The sequence below is a fragment of the Prinia subflava genome, chromosome 2 (assembly GCF_021018805.1).
Source record: "Prinia subflava isolate CZ2003 ecotype Zambia chromosome 2, Cam_Psub_1.2, whole genome shotgun sequence".
Taxonomy (NCBI): Eukaryota; Metazoa; Chordata; class Aves; order Passeriformes; family Cisticolidae; genus Prinia; species Prinia subflava.
The window spans coordinates 11,351,575-11,372,837 of NC_086248.1; the positions used below are offsets into that span (position 1 = coordinate 11,351,575).

At 38.5% G+C, this 21,263-nt stretch overlaps 1 long non-coding RNA gene across 2 annotated transcripts in view; it reads left to right on the forward strand.

Moving 5' to 3' along the window:
• The first annotated feature begins 10,058 nt into the window (after window positions 1-10,058).
• The window catches only part of LOC134547680 (uncharacterized), a 28,713-nt gene continuing 17,508 nt past the window's right edge, over window positions 10,059-21,263 (forward strand). For both annotated transcript variants that reach the window (XR_010079541.1, XR_010079540.1), the window contains exons 1-2: window positions 10,059-10,334; window positions 20,961-21,128. This is a non-coding gene — a long non-coding RNA (uncharacterized LOC134547680). The remainder of the gene's footprint in view (window positions 10,335-20,960; window positions 21,129-21,263) is intronic.

Below are 21,263 nucleotides of genomic sequence, written 5' to 3' on the forward strand. Positions count from 1 at the left end.
CTCTCTCCTTTTTCTCCCCAATTCACACAGAAAATACATGAATGAACAGGGATAGTCTCCATTTACCCTCTACTGCACCCAGACCCTCACTACAGGTTCACTGCTGGAGAAATCCAATGTACAGATTTTGGTGGGACCCCTCTTGGCAGCACAAGGCAGCAGAGCAAGGACAGTCAGTCAGATGGACAATCCCACCCTTGTACACAGTCCTGCAGTCTGAGCATGTTTGCAGTAACACAGAAAATGAACTGAAGCTTCCTAAATGGAAGTTGAGCTTAGTGTGCTTGAAATGGAAGTGGCATTTACCCACAGCTTTCTGTTCACATACCATGGACCTTTGTGCACAGCTTGGTCCATATAACTTTATATATCAATTTCTCAAAGGTGAACACTTGATGTGATTGCTTTAAATGTTTTCTGTCCCTTTTGAGGACAGATCTGCTGAGGGCTGAATCCCCCCTCCCATGGAGGCAGGTTGAGAGCAAGTTGGAAGTTGCCCACTTTATTATCTTTTCACGTGGCAGTTATGTTTCTTGAAAAGCTTGCTGTGCTTTGCACAGCTGGTGATGAATTTAATCTAAATCCTGATCTGTAAGTACAGCCTACACACTGTACTGACAGCTATGTTGGTGTTTTGGTAGGGACTAAACAAAATTCTCTTTGGTGTTAGTAAGTTGAATATCAGCCTTTCAAGTACCCCAAATGTAAAAATAATTAAATTCCTTTAATAATGTAACAGAGGTTTATGAGACTATAAGGAAATCTGCCCAAAATGCAGACCAGAGTGGGAGTTAAGCCAAGTGTTGACTCAAGTCTGAAGCCAAACAGTGTTTATTTTTTCAGACTATAGCACTTCTACAATATATTTGCTTTAAATTGAAGGGCACAAAGTAATGTTTATATATCACATCACTACTTTGACTGGTGAGAGGCTCCTCATCCCCCAGGAAGCAGATGGGGCTGCTAAGGTAATGTCAAACCTGTGGGTATCAGGTACCAGCATGAAATCAGCCTGATGATCATTGTTTATATCTCCCTCACATCAAGGAAGATTTCTTGTCTCCTCATAAAGCACACAAGCTTCTTATGCACTTGTAGACAGACACTCACATTCTTTATTTTCTGGAAAATATCATATCCTGGCATGATTCCTGTGATGTGTTTTGGACTTTGCTTCACTATTGACACAAACAGAACTTCAGTGTGAACAAATGGACAAAAACTATTAAAACTCCCAAATATTACTCTCTTGAAATCATGTGTAAATGTCTGCAACAGCACAAAGATATGGCCAAACAAATGCTTTCAATAGCAAAATTAAAGTCATTTGCATAGAAATGTATAAATAAGATGCAGTAAAAAGGAAAAATATCTGATTGCCTACTCTTATGATAAGAAAGGATCTGCGTCTTCAAAGGGGCAACTCGGAGCTTGAGGCCACTGACATTCAATTTGTATTTAGAAATATCTTGATGTTTTCTACCAGAGTGGGAATAGGTTTTATGCTTGGTTTTGACAGTCTTAACTGAGCTTTCATGTACTGAATTTTCTCACAAGAGTTGTTACAACTTTTTGATGTAATTCTTGTTACAGATGATTTAAAAAGCTTTTTAATATGCCTTGTAAATTGCAAATGATAAAAATATTTTTAGTTTCAGAAGCAAGAAAAAGAAATTGGTTGAATGGAAATGATAAACTGGGTTGGCTATGTGAGGTTGTAATAATTTCTTTCATTCTAAGGCATAACAGCAGCAGGATTTGTAATGAAAAGTTTCTTTTTATTGTTGCTTTTTTATCTTTTTATTTTGTTTGTTTTGTTTTTTTTTATGAATGCTTCAAAACTGTATGTATTTGTGCAGAGAGAAAAAGATAACATCACAAGAGAAGCTTGAATTCAGGAGTCAGTGAAAGCCTAATGATGAAGATGCTGTCTTGGGACTAAGACAACCCAGAAGCAATTCCCTTTTCTGCAGAAAATTCAGCATACTGTGACTCTGAACAAGATATTTCAGGCTATGTTCATAAAATAATTTTTGTTGCCAATTATTGTTGCTTAAATCCACAATACTGGTTTTCAAAATCCTCTTTCTGTCTAACTGCAGTTACTTCGATTTTCTTGGTGTCTGCAAATTATATTAGTAAATTCCAAAGGCACCCTCTTTTTATCTGCCTTCAAAGCTGATCTACACTGCTGAATATTGAAATAATCTTTGAGCCAGATGGTGAGCTGCAGAGAGATTCTGCAGTCTGATGGTTACAGAGCTCAGCTGAGATGTAAATAGACTTTGACTTTCTTCATAGTCATGGGTTTATTATTTACAGGAACTAGAACAGCTTCAATAGGAAACTGAGGGAGTTGCTCTTCATCACCAATAAGATTTCATGGTCTGAAGTTAGGAAAAGTCATGTGGGACATGACGAAGAGAGATCAAGTGTTCTCACAGACCCAGCTGGTATGGGAGGAACGTGCTCATCATGAGAACTGAAGGGAACAGGAGAGAGAGGGTGTGCTGTGATGTGGGGACAAATTGATCTCTGACAGTTCCAGCCTCACCTCCCACCTAAAAGAGGATGGGGTTAGCCCAGGAACCCAAGTTTTGGATAGATGACATTGGGCAACTCAACCCCTTTTCCTCACTCTAGGAAACCATATGCTTTGTGAGTTTCACACTAAGATACTCCCAGTTTCTCACTGTGACATAATGTGGGGTTTTCTTAACAAACACATCAATGGGTTTGGTATAAATTTATGTCAGATTTTGTCTTTCCTATATATATGACTTGTTATGCTCCAGTGACAGTACAGGCAAGCCTCACTGCCCCTCGTACTGGGAAACAACCTATCTAAACCAGGGATAAGGATTCCAAAATATGGCTAAATAGTTAGAAGTTTAGTACTTCATTGCCAAAAAATGCTCTTAGACCCCTGTTTGTTCACCTGAGAAATGTGAGTAGTTAGACTCCTCTAAAGGATGCTGTGACCAATGGGGATAAATAATTTAATTGCTGTGAGACACTCTCGTGTCAGGACAGTGTGAACAGTGTGAGCATATTTAGAATAGAAATGCTACTGAGTCAGGACAGTGGTTTTTCTTATTTTGCAGAGAGATTCTTATATTATTTGAGTGGTATTTATCACATTCTATTTTTTTTTTCTTGGATAAAACACGCATTAAAATATGGATGGTGGTTACATCTTGAATTTGAAAGTAGAAAATTTATTTGAAGCAGAAAATCATTAAGGTAACATAGTTCAGAAAGTCAGGTTAGACTACAGAGTTGGTAAGAAATGCTTTGTTTTACTCTTAAAATGTGTTTGAAGTGAACTGTTTGAGGCTTAAAGATCTTACAAAGATATTCTAAACCCAGAAATTCAGCTTTTTACTACTCGTAAACTGATCTGTTGTGAAATTATCGAGTGGCATACCCAAAAATATTTGACAGTTATTTTTCAATGAGAAGTTTTATGCTGCCTCTGGTCTAGGATGGATTATAAACTTTGATTTGTTAGGGTGAAATTGTAATAAAAGAACAGAAAGCATATTTGGGACTGACTAAAGCTACTCAGTTGTCTTACATGTTTCAGAGATGTATTTGAGATTTCTGAGAACTCTAATCCTGATTTCCATGAGAGAAAAATTTTAAGTTTCCATTTTTTACACAGGCAGTTGTACAACAAATTATACTGTCATTGTTACTGTTCTCATAGTGTCTGGGAGCATCACAATCCAGGGTGTTTAAGCTACAGTGGGCTTTCTCTACACAATCTGTATCAATTTCAATATGCACATTTGCCACTTCTCATTGCTAGGTTCTTACTGGAATCTACACTAGTACGTCTGCATCTCAGAGGAATCAAGAAAAAGGGACTGGGAGGGGCTCAGACAGCCCTGCTCCTTTCCTCTGTCCCAGGGAGCTGCACCCTAACATATTTGGCTCACTGAGAGACAGGGGCGCTTCTATCCTATCCCAAAAGTTTTAAAGAACATTTAATAATTTTCCCCTTTCTAGCAACGATTGGCATATTTGGATCACAGAATCTCAGGACAGCTGGGGTTGGAAGGGACCTCTGGAAATCATCTGGTCCAACCCACCTGCTGAGACAGGTTCACCTGATGTGGTCTTACACGTGGCCAGAGTGCCATGAGCCCCCTGAAGATGTATCCAGTCTGAGGGCTGACCTGCAACCTCCCAGAGTGGCTTAATAATATTGTGAGAGGGCTCCTTGGGTGTGTTTGGCAAAGCAAATGTTTTAATAAAATAGAAAATAACAAACAATATAGAAACAACCCAAAGGCTGTCTGCAGGTGCCAGAGAAGCACCTGACACCTGCCTAAGACACTCCCTAAAAGCACTGAGCACCTCTGTGCTCCTTCCTAAGTACTTAATGTTTTAGCAGAGCTAATTTGGCTTGCTTCCAATAGGAACATTTTAACAAACATTTCTAAAGCCCAAGGAGTGTCCCTTTGTTTGCACTGGGCCAGCCACAGTGAGAGGAACACAGAAAGTTCTGGTGCTTCTCCATAAAAGTCAGGGGTGTAGCTGGAACCCCTTTTCCTTGTTTGGAAATATTTGTTTGGGTGTGGAACTGCATTGCTACATTCACCTAGAGCAGGTTGCACAGGGTTTTGTCCAGCTGGATTTTGAACATCTCAGGAGAAGGAGACTCCATAACCTTGCTGGGCAACCTTTCATCTCATTTCCTCTTCATTTGATTTTTGCACTGTAATATCTCAGGATTTCTTCTCACTTTTTTTTTTCCTGGATATTTCTGTGCCTGATTAGTTTTCCCTCAGTATACATGCATGTTGTTCATCATTCTTCTGCTATTTTGTTCAATTGCCTTGAGTTACACCACATATTTATTTTATACTTTTCAGCTTAGTAAAATGGTTTTGAAATGTAATCCTGCCTTCCAAAGTGGTGACCGTCCCTCCAAACTCAAAACTTCAATATCAAGAAGATTATTAAGTCAAATTCTATGTAGCATTGGATCTAGGACTGTTATATCCCTCTTGCCTCCTGCCACTTTGCCAAAAAACAAATGATACCTTCTTGTTAAGTAGCATTTTCAAGCCAGCTGCATGTTGACCTTAGAGCTGTCTTACCCACACTCCAGTGTTTTTGTTCTCTTATGCAATTGTCATGTCAGACAGTGTCAAAAGCTTTATTAAAGTCATGATATGTGACATCCTCTGCTCTTCTCCCATTCATGAGGCCTCTTACTCTGTCATAGAAAGAAATTGGGTTGTTTTGACATGGTTTGTTCCTGACAATTTCATGTTAGCTTTTAGCAGATCCTTACAAATAGAGTGTTTGATAACTCTGTAGAGTCATCTGGGCTGCATAAATTAACTTTAATCAAGGAGAGCAGAAAAAAGAAGATTTTTCACAGAGACTGCCCATTCAGAAATTGTGTAACCAAGTGATGGTATTGCATTGTGGCACCAAATTTTACATCTCTTGTAACTCTGAGTAACAGATTTTGAAGGGTAATAGGAAGGATACAAATTGAGGCCAGTCCTGTGTTTTCATCTGCTTTATCCCTTTGAGCACCTCAGAAAACAGGTGGCAAAGAGATAAAAATTATTTCTGAACAACCTTAAGGATACCTAGAAAGTATGTGGCTTGTTACTAGGTAAAAACTATACATCTGAACTAGTATAAAAGATATTCTTATTTTTATTTTTCTTCTTCTTCAACTGTTCTAGATTTTTTGAGGGCACGATTTTACTTAGTGTGTATTTGACAATTGTTTTTCCAGGGTGTAGTCAGTTCTGTGGCTAGATACTCTTTCCTTTTTTCATTGAGAACTGTCAGCATTAAGAGCTCTAAACAGTTTTCAAAATTAAGAAAAGAATCTACAATTTGTGAGATTTATGCATATATATATATATACACAATTTATATATATTTAGTATATATTTATATATACGCAAATATTCTGAGCTCATTTTAAAAAAGTCTTTTACTATTCTTCCACCATAAGGACATAATCTTTTTCAACTTTCTTTATTTTCTAGTTAAATGAATGTTGAAAGAGCTACTTGCAAGTCCCAGAAGTTTATGGAAGATTCTGTGTGTGGTTAAGTCATGAGAGCTTGAAACTGAGTTGAGACACTACAGTAGGAAACAGCTTTGCTCTTACCTTGGGCATTTATGTTCACAAAACATCTGAAAATGATAGATTTTAAGTCATTAGGGAAATAATATACATTTTTACTTAATGTATGCACACAGGATTTTGGATGGCAACCCTCCAAACACAAACTTCTGGTTTTGGGATCCAGAGAGCAAATGAAAAAAAACATGAGGAAAATATTTATTTCATGCATATTTCAAGGGATACTTAGCATCTTCCCAAATACAAATGAGCATTTACAGCACCTACAGTCAGTGCAGAAGCCCATACCAGTCTGTGCAGAAGCTTAGATTCAGCAAACTGAGTGCAGAATACAATAAATGCCCCTTAAAATCTCTCCCAAAAATGGAATCTCCTAAAAATGGGATCTCCTAAAAATGAGATCTTAAACTGACCCTTCCTAAGATAAAGAAACCCATAGTCTAAAAGAGACCTGCTATTTTAAGAATGTTCTTTTGCTTTCCTTCCTAAAAGTCCCTCAAAGCTAATGAAGAAAATCCAAACCCCACTGGTTTTGAAATGTCTTTCCTCTCCCTTCTGCAAAAACAAACTTTTAGGCTTTCAAATGAACAGCATCAAGGCAATATTTGACAATCTTGAAGTTCTCCATGTTTTGTTGAAAAAGTTAAAAATATCTTTAATTTCATTATCCTTGTACCTAAAAACTTGATCCTGAAAAATCCCTGATGTGCTCTAGTAACATAAACTGTTATGTCTATAAAGTTGTGTAAGAAATTATCTTTAGCAGATATGTGACTATGCAATCTCTACTCAGGAATTTAATAAAATATGTCCCAATTAAACACACGTGTTTGAGGAAAAATTCCTGCCTCAAAATAAACACTGAAAAGAGATACACAGGGAGATTTTAGTTTGTGGACTGCTAGATTTGCACTTAGTTCAACAGAAAATAGATTAATCCGAGTTCTTTTGGCAGAGGTTTGCAAATATGTTTTTTATTACTTACAATAGGAAAGACAACTTCATTGTTCTAACAAAGAGGTCTGATAAAACAGTACATCAGATTTTATGAGCTTGGCCTTGGAATTTCAGAAAGAAATGAGAAATGAGACTAAAACGCAAGAACTGCCAGAACTCCATGTTCTTCTTGGTTCCACAGTAGATGCTCAACCTGGCTGAACATTTACCTTTAGATGCTTCCTGCTTACAGCTGGAGTGCCAGGTTAAATACATGATGTATGATTGTGGTTCTTCAGCTATTATTTAAGTGCATTACCTACATGCCATTTTTGTAGATTCAGTATGACTAATTTCCTAAGCCACATTGAACAGATTCTATTTTTAATCAATCTACTCTGCTGAAAAAGTGCAACGACCCTTTACAGAACCAAGCAAATTTCCAATAGATTTAACAGTGATTGCTGGAGACAAAATAGCTAAATTTATCATTCATTGCAGAGGACATTTCTTCAAACTTTACTAAGAATCAGGAATTATGAAAGGTCACAAAGCACTTCTGCACTCAGAAACAGGAGTAACAGATCACACTGCAAAGCCAGGCAAACTGGGACGCTCAGTCTTTTTATGTCCTTGAACTGGGACAGTGTGTTTCAACTAAGGATTTGTCATCAGGGGTGATCCACAGGTTTTCTATTGTATGACATCTCCATAGAAGAAAGATATTGGAAAAAAGGTTTGGTTTGTTTCATAGTGGAAAAAACAGGAGTGGTCAAACTGCTTTAAAAGTGTAGGTAACAGATAAAATACTGTAATGATACGTTAGGAATCCACTGATGACCACCTTATGAAATTCTAACAGATGTGGGATTTAAACCGCTCAACAATTTGTTTGCATAACAATTCCATAACAATATTATAACATTTAACAGTATTATATTGTTCTAAGATATATATTATCTTTTTTTCTTCTGTAAAGAAGCTCCTATATTACATAACACTAATGTGTGTAACAAACTTGAGTTACATGCAACTATTTAACAAACTGCAAAATTTTCATTAGAAAAGGAGATGTGTGTACATAACAAGTTGGGAGAATGAGGTAGGAGACTGAAGCTAGACTACCTGAAAATGCTCCATCATGAATTTCTACCACTGTAATATATTTTTATCATTTCTAAAACAAACAAACAAACAAAAAAATGTAACTGTGAAGGCTTATGCAGATTAAAAGAAATTTCACGTTCCTCTTTCTCAGAAAGTTGGAACTTCCTTTTATTATAAATATATTGGATAGGCTAGGGCTACCCAAACCCAAAAGGCAATCTTTACTACCCTGGAACCAGAACTATCTTGAATTCTGTTAGAGATATACAGAAGCAAACCAGGCCCGGTGGTGAAAGCAAAGTGGTGCCATACTCAAAACAAGAAGAGATCTGTGAAGTGGATGTTGTGTAACACATTGTACACACAAAACCTCTGCCAAGAGTTTGCCATCTTGGTCGAGGACAGTGTGGGAGAAGGATTGTGCCAAAACCCGGGAGGGACATTCTGGGGCAAGTGCAATTTGCAAAAGTTGCTGTGAAAAGGGCAACACGTTCTCCCTCATGCACAGGAGGGCTGGAGAGGAGTACTGTGAATCATTTTCAGCACACTCATGTTCATAATTCCTTGCAGGAGCTGTCAAAGTATGTTTCTGACAGTTTGTGGGGTAAAGCTGGCATAAAATTGTTCCAGCAGGACTGCTTGTAATTCCCTGGAGATGAGGGGTCTCAGCCCTGGGGACAGAGACAGGAGTAGACTCTCAGGCTGAGAGCTGGAGTTCAGACACTAAAATAGCTCTGAAATAAGTTCAGAAAGCAGATTGACAAAAACTGTGTGGGAGAAACATAAGGCTTGGTCACTGGTTCTGGAGGAATCAAGAGCTCTGTTCTTATCAGCCTCTCTCCTTCCCATCAAGTGGAAAACTCTCAGTCATTCTCTGAATTCCAGGAGACTGCTAGCAAAGAGGGTGAGAGGAATTCACTGCTGACAGCCTGCAAGCCCTGCAGCCCTGTGAAGAATAAAAATGTGAACAAAGACCAAAGCTTTTTTCATGAGACTTTTTTTTTTTTCTCAATGGAACCACTCCCTTAGGAAGAACAGTGAGATCTTGCTACTTATCCCATGTGTTAGAAGTGATAAAAGAAAATGAAAAATATGAAAAACTCAGATCTTTAAGGCTTTTATGTAGGAAATGGAAACTAGGATTTTTTGTGGTGGTACTTTTTGTTCCAGGATTTATTCTTTCTACATATTTATAGTCTGTCTGAAAAAGATTGTTTTCTTACAGCATAAAAATTAAGGTGTATCTACCTATGTTGGGCTGAACAAGCTTGGTTGCAGTACCTCTGTACAAAAAGGCTTTTCCTCCTGGGCATTTCTCATGCAAAAACTGTACAAAGTTTACATTGTTACTATGTAACTTAACTGCTTAACAGCAAATTTCGGCAGAAAATCTCTAGGAAGGTTTTGTAAGCTACAGCTTTACGCCCTTTTAAGCCTCTGCACTCAGGTGCTTTGATTTTTTTTATAGGACCTAAAAAGAATAGAAGTGGCCCAAATTCTTTCATCACCTCCTTCTGGATTGAGACTGACAGGATTCTTAATAAAACAGGAATTTTCACTTTATGACTTTTTCACTCTTTTAAAGTGAGCTCAGAGATCCTTTAAGAGGGATAAAAGAGAAGACGGGAGAAAGATAATAAAACTACAGATATGATATATATCTATAAACCATTTTTCAACTTTAAAGGAAGAGAGGTCCCTTTCAATAGGATATTTATGGGTTTGCTTTTTATGCTGAAGAAAAACAGATCTCTTCTTTTCTAAGCTGATGTCTGGGGGAGGAAACCAAACTGCAGTTATTTGTGTCTTTGCTGTAGTGGGAAAGCATCTTTTGTTCCAAGTACAAGCACTTCCTCCATTCTCCAGATGAGTTCAAAGATAATTTGTTTTCTATAGAGCCAGAATTCATCAGGCAAGATGAGGCAGGAGTGGTTAGAGTATCTGCTGCAAAATAATATATGTTCAATGTACATCTAGCTATAGCTTAGGACTACAGCTACAAATTGCAGCTTAATGTAGGAAAAGAAATAAGCTGGCTGTTCTCAGCATCTGAGTGACTCAGGGTAGAAAAGCAGAGAAGAGGCTCTGGCAGCAGCACCCTTGAGGCCATTTCACAGGGGTCCTGGAGGAAATCTGTCTGAAAGCCTTCCTGGGAGCATCAGTGACTGTGAGTGCTCAGAATTGCCTTTGTTCTTTCATATTCTCTTCTCCATGCTGGATCTGCCTTTACTGCTCTGCTTTGAGAGGACAGGAAGGAATTCACTTCTTGGCCTTGTGTATTATGGAACATTACACTATTGGCAACTTTTCTCTGGATTATAAAAACATAACTATAGTTTTGGTGGAGGTTCTTTTCAAGAATGTATCAAAGATATTTGAGACTGTGGAAATATCAAGCTCAGAGCAGTGACCACCAGGAGCTGTGAGTGTTTATAAGTGAAGGGCAGTACTTTTGCTTACCACTGTGCTGCAGGGTTTTAAAAAACACTTGTGTTTTGTAGCAGCCCTGGGACAAAGAAAACTAAGAAGCTATGGGCTGCTTGACTTCTGCACGACAAAATCTTTCTGCTCAAGGTGTGATGAAATATAGCTGTGGGTGTGCATGGCACAGTTCTTGGAGCACACCGTGGCACCAGCAAGGGAATGTCACTCCTTTTGATTTGGGCAGTGGGTGAAACAAGAGCAAAATACAACATCTCACTTGTGACTTTAGTAATCCCTAGTGGCCATAATTTCATTTTTTAAAGCTCCTTCCTGACCAAATGGGCAAAAGCAGCCTGGGTCAGTCAGACCTGTTCTGGGCAGACTCTGGCAGTGGAGGTGAGCCCCGTGCTGCCATCCCTCCTCAGGGATGTGTTCCTGTATGCTGGCCTGCCTTCAACAGCTGGGACAGAGGAGAGGGCAGCCCTGGAATTTGGGAAAGGGTCTTCAATAATATCTGCAGCTTCCTTTTAAGTTTTATGACAATGATTATACATGGCTCTTAATGCCTATATGGGATAGGGGCAGTGTTTAAAAATGTCTTTCAACACTGGCTTTTCAAGATTTGGACACTAATACTAGATTAGGCAGTGGCAGGGAGGGATTTTTTGGTACCTTTTCAACTCTTCAAGGAACCATTGCTTGACATCTTTCTTCCAGAAAGATGACAATAAGTTCCAAGATCTTATTCCAGACTGACTTATTCCAGATTCCACCTATTCCAGATCAGCTGCTTTATAATTACAAAATCTGCTATTTAGTTTACTGATGATTGTGTCTGTTACTGATGGTGAAATCGATTTGTGAAGCTGTTCGTCTTGAGGCAAAATAAATTATTAAAAAATGAAATAAGTCTTGTTTCTGGAAACTTTCTTTATTGATGATTATTTTCCATAAATCTACTATTTCTTCACTCATTTAGAAATACATAATAAAAGGGAGCTCATATTTCCATAATTCTTTACAGTTTTTGTCTGGCAGAGAGACACAGAGACAGAACTATTGAATTCTAGACTCCACAGAAGCATCAGCCAGAATGACATCTGTCTGGAAAGTCACAGAATGCTAAACCTTGGGGTGTTACTTATAAACTAATCATAAATAGAAGTATTCTCAGTCAAATTTCTGAGATAGAACAACATAAAATTTCAGAGTAAAACAGATATGTGATACATGCAAATGTAGAAGCACATATTCTTCATGAATAGCTTTTAAACAAAAAACTATCACTGGAAGTTTGCCAGTGTACCTTATGCAAATTTTCTCACATTTTGCTGCTAATGTATAATGCAAACATTATGTTTCACCCTCTTTTTAGTGTGTATTTATTAATAATTCCCCCTTAATTTTCTCAAAGAGATGATCTGTCATTGTGGCTCCAATTACCAGTTCTTGCTTCTGACTTCTTTAGAACATGACCAGTAATTTATTTTCCCCCAAGATTTCCATGGCTTCTGCCAGTGAAGACCTAATGGTTCTCCACAGGCATGAACAGGTCAATTTTTGATAGTGGATTGCTTTCAGGACATGGCAAAATTCAGTCCCAGTCTGTAGAGTAGGTATTTATTTAGGCCCTGAGTTTTGTAATGGTCTGCAGTTAGTTACACAATAAGCTCTTGATGGAATGAAGAATTGCTTCAAAGCATCATTTTCCCTGTGCTAGAGGCACCTCTCCAGCTAAAAATAAACAGGCAGTTTTAAATAACCCAAAAATAACATTCTTCCATTTCTTCCAAGCAGAGAAATTATCTAGGCTCATTCCAATAAAATAAGGTAGCTGTATCATATAATAGGGGCCTGGGAAGTAGTCAGATGTCACAGTGATAAGAGCTGTGTAAGAATATAAATATAACATTATAGAGACTGCTCTAAAGCTCTGGAAAAAGTGTTCCCTACCTTTACAGGATTTGAATATAGCACCATGCTGAACTAGTAATAGGGCAGCACTTTGTAAAACGTTCCATTACGCCGTCCAATCAGCCAGGAAAATTAATGGAGAGGTTTGTGGTGTAAAAATTATTCAACAAATGGTGGTCAGACAGAGCTGTGTGACTGATTAAACATGTCAAAATTAATAAAATGTATTCTTTACTACAGATGAAAGAAACATCTCAAGAAAGCTTAAAAAGAAAATTCTGTGATCTCCAGAAAAGAAAATTCGCTGGTCTAGAAATGAAAATTATAGATCTGAAAATGATAAAACTGAGCTAGAACCAGATTTCTGCTCTGCTACAAGATCTGATATATACTGTGGTCTCCATGTTAGGTGTTGCATGCTCACCAATCAGCTTTTCTGATCTTAAATACTGCTTTCAAACAGATTCCCTCACAGCTGGGTTATATCATGGCAGTATCATGACATAAACCAAACCCCACACCTTCCCTTCCAGGTGTAATGCACCCTGATTCACTTCCTAAATGTTCCTGTAAAGACAGGAGGCTGTGATGCTTCTGCTGTGTTTTCCTATCTGAAAACTATTTTTCTGTTGTCCCAGCTTGTAGCAGAGATTCAGCACAGCTCTCACAAATTTTGCTGTCACATTCCTTGCCTGGCATGCACATGGGAGCTCAAGGCTTTAATTAACTCATAAAACTTAAATTGATTGTGATGTCACCTTATTTCGTTCTGCTGTGCTCTGGTCTAAGCTGAGCATGCCCCATGTAATTAGAAGTTAAACCCTTACACACACCAAAATGTCAGAGTAGGTGCACTACACAGGTGGCAAGTAGATGCTTATTGTGCATTTCTCCTGAAAATAAACCTCTAAAATGCCTGCAATATTGCACTTAACATATTCAGTGAAGGCACTATTTTATTTTCAGTGTCTGATTAACAACTTCACAATGTCAAAAACAGTAGACTGAAATGAAATGCACACAATATTACTTTGTGATACAATTCAGCTTATGAACATGCTTTATTCTATTTATTTTCTTCTACTTAAATTCCTTGAAAGTACTTAAATGATTATTTAAATAGTTTGCTGTTTTTCTGCCAAGTGTCATATTAAGTCAGCTGCAAATATGTATATCAGATGGGAATTGTGCAGCAGCCTTCCCATGCATTGCTGCAGTATTTTTTCACATGAAGGTCTACTTAAATGACAGTTTGGATTTCCTCTATTTACTGTTTAAAGCAGTTTGTCATTAAAATTCCATTTCCTCATGTGCTTCACTGCACAGGATGAATAAATGCTTTAAGGCATTTTCCTGTAGCCACATTGATTCAGTTCATGTACAAGTATTTAAACATGGACATCCTACATCAATAAGTAGTACAATATATCAAGCATTTTCTTTAAAATCAACTGATCCTTGAGCTTACCTTATTGTAAATAAGGTGTTTCTTAAGAGACAGAAGCAGACTAATGCAGATAGCAGATATTTAAGATGTAATAATGATTAAAAAAAAAAAATAGGAGCCTCTGGGAGTTCCACAAATAAATTTGATTCCTCTCCTCATTTGGTTAAATGCTGAAGAGGAGACTTTTCAAAAGGGGGAAACACAGAACAGTTCCACACAATCACTATTGAGAAATGCCTGCCAAAAACACAGGTAAATTTTGATATTATTCTTGGTTGAGTTGAGTTAGATTCATAAGAAAAACTGATTTCCCTTCATTATTGCAGAAATAATATCTCCTGTGAGTAATGCTGTTTTGCCTTTCTTGCCCAATCATTTTTACAAAAGTGGGAAGAGCAAAATTACTTCATTTGCTGTTTAGATGAGAAGGAGCCTTCTGTCTGCAGGAAAAAAAAAAAAAAAAAAAAAGGAGAGAGAGAGAAAAAAAAGGAAATTCTAAGCTTTTTAATAAGATGTCATCTGGTTGTTTTCAGAACAGTCCAATTTTATCTTCAATAGGATTTATAATTTTTTTTGTCCATGATTTTTATGGGCTCCATGGTTTCTAGAAGTTTATAATCAATAGGCTGTGTTCTCAGTGGTTTTGTGTTCCTTTCCATATTTTCTTAAAGATCTTTTTGTTTTCCATTTTCCTTTCAGTGTCCTTGCATGACCTCCCAGAGAAAGGAAGATATATCCGTCTTTTAGATCTGCCTCCTCGCAGTTGTGCTGTCAATGCACATCTCGAGTTCCTCCAACTGCAGTTTGATTTTTCCTTTCCTTGTGTTAGCTACTGAATTTTCATTTGCACTCTGGCTCTGCACAGCTTGAGTGACTTATGAATTCTTTTCCCCTGTAAGCTTTTTTTCACCTGTGCCTTCTTGTATTAATTACCAGTATTGTTTTTATGCTCCATTTACTTGATTTTTCCCCCAGAACCTTTCCTCTTCTTTATTGTGCTATCCAATTTCTTCCTCCTGGCATTTGTTTGCACATTTTTCACAAGCTAAAGCCCTACCTACAGCGTTATTTCTTTTTCTCCACCACACCTGATATGTTGTTGATCTTTTTATTTTGTTTTTAAAATCTGTGTCCTTATGGACTTTTCCTATATTTAGTCTCATTACATATTCCTATATATGTATTTTCCTATATTTGGTTTTATTAGGGATAGCAAACAGACCACAATCTGCATTTCAGTCCTTAAAAAGCTGCTTACCATAAATAGTACATAATAACTGCTAGCAATAAAATTGTTGCTTCCAGTGTCTTGAGAGAGCTATTTAAGTTTTTTGCAGAACCCTATTTCTAAGATGTTTCACCCTGCAGGTGGGGTCTCATCAGAGCTGAGCAGAGGGGCAGAATCCCCTCCCTCACCTCTGCCCACGCTGCCTTTGATGCAGCCCAGGACACGTTTGGCTCTCTGGGCTGGAAGGGCTCACGGCTGGGTCATGTTGAGCTGCTCGTCCACCAACATTCTCAATTCCTCCTGCCCAGGGCTGCTCTCAATCCATTCTCTGCCCAACCTTTATCTGTGCTGGGATTGCCCCCAGCCAGATGCAGAACCATGCACTTGGCCTTGCTGAAGCCCAGAACGTTTGCACGGGCCCAGTTCTGAAGCCTGTCAAGGCCCCTCTGGCTGGCATCCCCTCCCTGCAGCATGCTGATCACACCACACAGCCTGGAGTCATTGGCAAACTGGCTGAGGCTGCACTCAACCCCACTGCTCCTGTCACTGACAAAGATATTAAACAGCACCTGTCCCAGTAACAACCCCTGAGGAGTCCCTTTTGTCATTGGTGTCCTGTTGGACATCAAACCACCTCAAATCTTTGAGTACATCCAGTTCCAGCCAATTCTTTATCCACCAAGCAGTTAATCTATCAGATTCCTGTCTCTCCAGTTTAGAGACAAGGATTTCATGCAGGACAGTGTCAACTGCTGTAGAAGAAGGAACTAACATAAATACATGTCTTTATACTATCTCTGCTTATAAAGGATCACTAGAGTTGAAAACTTCTAGGAAATTATCCGGATATTAATGTTATACAGTTTATTAAATATCTCAAAGTTACTGCAAGGATAAATACAGTGATGTGTAATGACAGGGTATTGTGGCATTTGATATCTCACTATGTCTCATTATCACTAAATAGGCCATTAAGAGAGAACAGGAACTGCTCTGTCAGGTGGCTCCAGAGCTGGCAGATATGTTTTATTTCATAAATAGGAAAGACTTTTGCTGCTCAGAGAATTAGGAAGGCAAAATGGAGGTTTTTGTCACTAGAGATATTTCTGTATTACAGTGTCCAGTAAAGGAAAGGAAGAAAGTACTTGTCGATGCAAAGCAGAGGTACTTGAATTTTGGCTGCAGGGCATGCCTGTGTGCTAGTCATGGTCAGAAATGTTGAAACAGAAGGAGAGGGAGAACAGCAGACAGAAGAGGTGGGAAAAGAGACTGCAGTCACTTATTAGAGGAGGAGTAAATAGTGAAGCTATGGAGGGGAATTAACAATAAACCACCTTTCAAGCCCAGAAATGTTGCTTAGTGCCTTAAGAAGATGGCTTCACATTTATAATACTAGGGCACTGCAGCTGCAGTTCTGTAACTTGTCTTTTCAGAGCCTTGAAGCTCTGAAGTGGAAGATGTTTTTTGAGGATACCAATGGCTTCACTTCCCAGATTGTCACTGGAGAGAATTTTGGTTTTTTCTTGCTTTTATTCTGTCTCCCCTTAGTTTGCATTTTTTCTTGAAACTGACCTTACTATAGAATTGCTGTAAACCATCATCTAAACACCCTACTAATAAATGTTTGTACGTATAAATCTATCTCTCAACACAAGGCCAACATATGTCTAAAGCTTTTCAAAAGTACACAGCATTGCTGTATTTTTAAATACAAACCAAAGATGTTTCAAATTACCATTTAAGGTCTCTCTGAATGGGAACATCTTCTGGAAAGACAAGCAAAAGGGTCTTTCAGTGTTCCTTCCAATCGGAAACCTTTAGCAAACCTTAGTTTGCATGTAGCTTTAATACCTGTGCTGGATGAGTATGGACTTCTAGGAAACCTGAGTCTGGGAATGGTGGGGAAGATGGATTCAGTACAGGTAAATAATGGGAAAAGAAAGGTCTCTGAAGAAGCCAGAATCTAGCAGATGTAATTGCCTGTGAAACAAGATGAAGCATCACTAATGGAAATGCTTATGAATAAGGAGCAGCCACTGGGAGGAAAGCTGCCTTCAGGAGGTTTTGCAGGTTCTGCTCAATAACCTGTTGAGAAATGCAGAGTATATGGATGGAACTGGAGCTAGGTTGCCCTTGACATCTCAGATGAAACACTAGGAGCCTGTTATTGATAAGGGGTTGATGGCTGGGTGATGAGAGGATGTGGAGCCCTGCCCCACCTCTCCCTGGCAACTGCTCTCTGTGAAGTGGTTGCAGATCTGTTTTCAGTCACAGCATTTAAAATATATTCCATAGCAAAACATTACTTTGTCACTTATTGAAATAATTTGGGTTTAAACATGAATTCAACAACATAATTCATTCTTTATTCAGCAGTGTGTGTCTAGGATAAACCACTATATATATAAAGAAACTTGTAAAATTTTCTTGTTTTACAGCCATTTCTATGAGGAAGGCCAGACTTCCACTGCCTTATTGAAGAAGGGAAGATCAGATGGTCTTTCTGAAGTTCTTCCTGCTTCCAGTTTCTAATTCTCTTCTTCAGCTCTCATGGGTTTAGAAGTAACTCCAAAGTTGAGGTCATGGTGCATATTCTGAATTCTCATAATTTCTCCTAAAATCAAAGCTCTGTGTCTTGTTTTGGTAAGAATCTCTTGCTATTCAAGAAAGTAGGTTGTTAAGAAAATAATGGAAACATTTCCTCCCTTTGGAACTTTGCAAGCATTGTTTTCTATTACTCATTTTAACCAAAATTACATTAAACTGCCAGTGTTGACAGAAGTCTCATAATTTTCTTTATAATAAGGTATGTGGAAGAGAAAACAAAATATATTTCCCATTATACAGTTGAAGAACAAAATGTGAAAAAAATGGTAGATGCTAAACAGTTTCATAAAATTATTGAATAACTGCTGAGAAACAGGTCTGAAAACCAAAAGTAAATATGTGTGATCATGTAAGATAGAGGTCCATAAAATGAAAATTAAATATATATGCATTAGTTTCATCACATGAAAAGCAATTCTAGTAACAACATTAATCAGAACCATCAAACTTCATTACAATGGCAGAAAATTATGTATCAAGGCACACTGTTAGCAGTGGAGAAATAATGCATTTTACAGCAAAAACATTCTATTTTTAATGATTTCTTCTCTTTAAAACATTATGTGTCAGAGGATCTTAATGTGACTTTTACTGGTCATCTCTTAGAGTCTTTTCCCTGTTATAACCTCCAGCAGCAGTTGGTGAAAGCTGCTAGTCCAATGCACCTTTTAGCTTTTTGACCAGGCAGTATGGTCATTCCCAATCTCTTTTTTGACAATGAGTTAAAGGACTGCTGTAGAAGAACAATAACTTTGTGTCTTGTATCTGGGACTGCCTGCTCATAATCTGACTTCCTGACATCATTGAGTTGCTGCTTCTGTCTGTGCAGCGCCTGTACCACAGACAAGTGGAGAAAAACTTGTACTGGCTCTAATGCTGGATTTATTCTTCCTAGGCATATATAAAGCATAAGAATGGAAAGCACTGCCCATATTCAAAGAAAGAGCTTGAAATAAAATTTCAGATCTTAATATGAACCTTGTTTATCTCAGTATCACTGCTCTGATGGCAATGAAATGCATGTGGAAGTATACACAGCAGTGTTAATTTAGTTGACTTAAAAAGCAGTGTGTTTTTCCCTGTTGTTTCTATGAACAATTTCAGGCTTTATTTTTGATGGCAGTTCCACTGCATATGACCAGATGGGATTCCAGTTGTGATTTGTCAATATGTTTTTGGATTTCTCAGCTACTTTAAAATGAGAAATTGAGTGCCTTATTTAGTGCTTCAATTTTCATGGGAAAGTGAATAAAGATAATAATTTTTACATGACCGTGTTGAGGCTGACACTAGACTTATTGAATCATAGAACTAACACAGGATTTGAGGTGTGGCCTCAGCTCTGCCAAGCACAGGAGAACAATCACTGCCCTGGTCCTGCTGGCCACGTGATTTCTGCTTGGATGCTGTTGGCCTTCCTGGCCATCTGAGCACGCTCTGGCTCACGTTCAGCTGCTGTTGACCAACACCCCCTATTCCACTTGGCCTCCTTCCAGCCACTCTTCCCCAGCCTGTGGCACTGCAGGGGTTGTTGTGACCCAAGGGCAGGGCCTGGCACTTGGCTGTGTTGACCCTCATACAATTGGCCTCAGCATCAGTCCTGATCCCTCTGCAGAGCCTTCCTGCCCTCCAGCTCACTTGCTGGTGTCAACAGCAATACTCCTGCTCAGCTTGGTGTCATGTGTGAACTGAGGGTGCACTTGGTCCCCTCACCCAGACCACTGACAAAGACATTAAACAGGCCTGGCCCCAGCAGTGAGCCCGGGAGAACATCACTGGTGAGCCACATCCAGCTGGATGTAACTCCACTCACCACCCCTCTCTGGGCATGGCCATCCAAACAGTTTTTAATCCGGTGAAGAGTGCACCAGTCTGAGTCATGGGCTGACAGCTCCTCCAAGTGAACTCTATGGGAGACAGTACCAGAGACTTTACTGAAGTCTGGGTAAAGGTAAACCCTTGGCAGGTAAGACAGGCAGGATGATAAAATCCATACATGCTATATGAAATCAGAGTGTCTGAAAGAATCATTTTTGCATTCCGCAGTCTTAAACCTCTGACTTAAGCCAACTGACAGATGTGTTTATCCAGAACACTTTAGTGAGGAGTAGGTTTTGGCAACATTGCTTCTGATACTGTTTTTTAAAAGTTTTTACATCCATTCAGTAGGTTGAAAAGCAGTAAATCACATAATCTCAGGTGACATTCCTAAAAGTTATCACCTCTCTGCATGCCAACTTCTTACTGCATCCTCCAGGCTTTATATCTAAAGATATTGGTGAAAATAAAATCTCATGGGGGGAGAGTATGTATTCATCACATTTCCAGCTCTCAAAATTAGATGTCAGATGGAGTTCAATGGAAATGCCAAGAACATATGAGAAAAATTTTCAAGTGCTAAGATCTTGCCTTAATTTGTTTGAATAGCTGAAATTTGAAGGCTATGCCTGGAACTCAGACCCTGTTTTAGCTACTGGGTATAATGGAATTTCTATGGTAAAACTCTTAAACCATGACCCCAAGCCTGGAAATATCTACAATGAGGCTAATGTTTCTCCTACAAGTGTGCATTGGTGAAAAGTTATAAGTAATTGAACACATGCCAAAGCCTAGGAATCTTTCAAAAACTCTTTAAAAAAGACTTTGAATAAGGCAGAAAATACCTCAATGGTTTGATTATTTTAGGGATATGTCATAATGTTAAAAAGTTATGAAATCAGGCAATCTCTTAATTAATGCACTTGACATCCATTGAGGAATCTGAAAGGAAAATTTATGCCTGAAAAGATGAAGTTAATACAAACATAATTGTGAACAGAACAAGGAGTCATAACCAAAAGAAAATGAAAAATAAAAGGCAACAACAGAACTCTGATTGCACTATTTTGTCTTGAAGAGACTAAAAAACACCTTAAGATCTTCTACTGCCAGAAAAACAGGGTAAGTAATGGGAAATTTGTGACATCATTATAGTAGCAAATGGAAATGACTTCTCAGCTATCAGAAGAGTCGTAACACACATCCCTTCCTAAACAACACATATAGAAAAGGAGTGTGATTTAGGATGTGAGAATGGTTTTCATGATTATCAGGTGAATTGCCTCTTAAATTTGTTTTTCTCCAAGAGTGTATTCCTCAGGCCAGGGATCAAAATTCTTTCATTTTCTTCCCAGTGTTTAGATGCAGATGATCCAATCATTCTGTCTGTCTTGATGGATACATGAGCACAACTTGAATCCTACTTCCACCTAAAGGAAGTATGGAAGCATGACCTGGTGCCTTTCTGCCGCGTGCTCTCTCACCTACAGGGATGTGATTCCGAGATGGAACAGGAGTGTCGGGTAGGTTTGGATGATCAGTGACAAAGGATCTCAGCTAAGGTCTAACATGTTTCTCCAGAGAATGGTCAGACATTGGAATAAGCTGTCCACAGAAGTGGTGGAATCATCACCCCTGGAAGTGTTCAAAAATGTGTG